Raw genomic sequence first — 3,303 nt, forward strand, 5'->3', positions numbered from 1 at the left:
AAACCATTTTGTTATACCTTTAAAACGTCTGGTGTTTCTTTTCACTTAACCTTTAATATTTACCTTAATGAATCAACACACAGTAGATTTTAAACCAGAAAGATTTTTATTTAAAACCTTTTTTTTATTTTTTTATCATTTTCCAAAAACATTTAGTTTTTAATTTCAAAATAAAAGTTTATAAATGTTGAAAAAAACTTTAATTTGTGGACTACAAGTCCTGGTAGTGTCGGGTGGAGTAACTATGGGAGGAGGGGCTGGAATGTTGGACCACGTCGGTAGGTGGGATTGGGGAAACCCTACTTGTTTGTTCTGCAGTGGAAGGGGGGTGAAAAGCAGGAGGCTGACCAGAGGGGGGTTGTGTTGGGGTAGTTGTAAAACTGAATGGGGAAGAAAAGCTGGGCAAGGAAGACGAAAACACTGGTGAATACATTTGGGTTGGGGGCCTGGTATGGTATTGGGACTGACGTTGATATTGGGGGGCAAGGTGTGGAAATGGTGACTGGTATGTGTGGGGAGATGTGGGGGTAGATTGGGGTTCGTTGAGGACCTTGAGAAGAGCGTTATGGCAGCTATTCATTACCCGCATCTGCTGATCAAAAGAAAGCTTTTCCATGCTCCTGAGCATGGATTGAAAAAAAAGATTGGCCGGAGCTTGACTTACATCTAAATGCAGTCTATCCAAGCGACTGCTGATTTCATGGTGGGTTTCACTGATGGGTGATTGCACCATGCTGAAACCAGCAGTCACTTGTTCTCCCAAAATTTTAAAAGAACTTTGGAAGCCTGCATTTAGATGTAAGAACTCAGGAGCATAGCTCCTTTCCTGACCCCTCTGACGCTGCCGCCATGAACCTAATGGTGGTGTAGAGGTGGCAGGGTCAAAGGGGTGGGGTAAAGGGAACGCCATCTGTTGACCATCAGATGCGAGTAACGAAGGCTGCGCTCCAGTGCCTGAGGTGGATGAAGTGGAGGGGACAGAGGTGTGGGGCCTACCGACGTGGTCCCCGGTGGCGGACTCAGGAGGGATCGCTCCAGAGGGCGCAGAGGAAGATGCAGGCGCACGGTGGCTGGAGAAGGTGCTGTGAAAGAAAAAAAAAATTAATATATTGATATGAAAAAGCCCCGACTGAAACAAAAGTTTTGTGATTAGACAGGTTCTTACTGGGATGTTGAATACTTACACTCTACTCAGCATGGTTTGCCTCAGGAAGGAGAGGGCAGGGGCAGATCTGTACCTCCTCTTCTTCCTTCCTGCTGAGCCACTAGGGGTCTGCATCTCCAGGTTAAATTCCCTCTTAAAGCGATCCCTCAGTGACCGCCACCGCTTCCTAACCTTGCCACCTGTGAAGACAGGAATGAAGAAAAAAAAAAAAAAAAAAAAAAGGTAAATACAAGACATTACATTCAGCGCTAAACATCACTGAAAACTGAATACTTACATAGTTTGCTCTGCTGCTGTGGAAGAAGGTCCTCCCACCTTGGAAAGATGTTATGGCATACTTCCAACCAGAGCCGACGGGTGACACTGGTGTCAGCATGCCTGCGGTCAGCCATGTTCCACAGCGGCTCCCGCTCTCGGACATCCTCGATGAGGGCTTCAATCTCTATATCAGAGTCTTCTGCGGGAGCACGCTGTGAAGCCTGTGAGAAAAAAAAAAAATAAAAAAATAAAAATTAGCAGACTGAAACAAAATAATTACCAATCGAAGCCCCCCAAAAAACCAACTCACTGATGGCCGTCCGCGTCGTCGATTCCGCCGACTCTGGGAGCGCCTGGGAGAACCTTCATGCTGTGCTGGAAGTTCAGCAGCAGCAGGAGACTGAAATAAAGGATAACAAAAATTACCTTTAATGTATGTATATGTTTTCTGTGTTACGTTATATATGAAATTATGTTTTGTGTATGGTGCAGTGTGATGTGTGAAGCAAGTGTTTCACCACTACTTACACTTGGTTCCTCCTCCACTTGTATGTCTCCACCCGTCTCGGTCCCTTCTGACAGCTCCTCATCGGATTCTGATTCCTGTTTAAACATAAATGCATGTAGTGAATAAAAATGATGTAAATTTAGAAAAAAAAAAAATTGTTTACTTACCGATACCCGCTGTTGCTGTGGAGGAGGGCTGTCAGAAGAGGACATTGTGTGGCTGTGGTCCTGGTGGCTACGGTCCTGGTGGCTACGGTCCTGGTGGGTCTGTAAGTTAAAAGACACTTGCAATCTGCTCTACACATTGAAGTAGCAGATTTGGGGTCTTCAAAACTTACTTTTAAGAATTTTAGGATGCGGTCCTGGTGGCTGTGGTCCTGGTGGCTGTGGTCCTGGTGGCTACGGTCCTGGTGGGTCTGTAAGTTAAAAGACACTTGCAATCTGCTCTACACATTGAAGTAGCAGATTTGGGGTCTTCAAAACTTACTTTTAAGAATTTGAGGATGCGGTCCTGGTGGCTGCGGCCAGTGGCTGTGGTCCTGGTGGCTACGGCCGGTCGCTGTGGTCACTACTCTATCTGCAATATAATAAGTATAATGGATTTATAGTTAGACCACCGCAGAACTAGATAATGTTTAACAATAAACACCCTGTTAAAATGTGAGAAATAGGTGAACACCAAAACCCAAAAACAGGTGCACGTTATACCATTGATTTCCATGTCCCAAAAAAAAAAATTGAAAATGTGAGAAAACACGGAAAAATAATGTTAACACATTTTTTGTTTTTAAAAATAACCTCCCCCAAAAAACCTTCAATGGATAACCTTCAGTAAAAAATGAGCCCTCAACCAACTGTGTATTGCATGTGTAACCATTGGTACATACACCAGTTTTAAATTTACCTTTATGAAATTATACTACGGACAATTTTTTAATAAACAGTTTATTAATATTTTTTTTCTTTTTTTTTTTTTAATAATCACAATGGAGCAGAAATGCTCTTTATTTTAAATACAAGTACATCACCTGGAAATGGTTTCAACAGTTAAAAAAAAATCAACACTTTGTAAAAAAAAAAAAAAAAAAAAAAAAAAAAACACATTCTAACCACAAGCTGCAGACCACTAGACTTTGCAATAATACATCAGATTAAAAAAAAAAAAAAACCACAGGCTGCACAAACCACTATACTAGTAAATACATCAAAAAAGTACATTAACCAATATGACATTGACAAATGCACATGCAACCAACAAAACGCACACAAACATACCTACAAGCAGAGTCATAACGCAAGCATAACACATGAACAGGCGTAATATTGACGAAGGCAAAATAAGGTGCAGGCACGTGAACACATACATACAAAAG

At 42.1% G+C, this 3,303-nt stretch overlaps 1 long non-coding RNA gene across 1 annotated transcript; it reads right to left on the minus strand.

Moving 5' to 3' along the window:
• Positions 1–932: 932 nt before the first annotated feature.
• On the minus strand, positions 933–1,571 carry LOC138680933 (uncharacterized). Its single transcript, XR_011321841.1, has 3 exons — positions 1,443–1,571; positions 1,185–1,344; positions 933–1,082 (listed from the first exon to the last, which is right to left on the minus strand). It is a non-coding gene; the product is annotated as an uncharacterized lncRNA (long non-coding RNA).
• Positions 1,572–3,303: the final 1,732 nt, after the last annotated feature.

The sequence above is a fragment of the Ranitomeya imitator genome, chromosome 5 (genome assembly GCF_032444005.1).
Source record: "Ranitomeya imitator isolate aRanImi1 chromosome 5, aRanImi1.pri, whole genome shotgun sequence".
In the NCBI taxonomy this organism is placed as follows: Eukaryota; Metazoa; Chordata; class Amphibia; order Anura; family Dendrobatidae; genus Ranitomeya; species Ranitomeya imitator.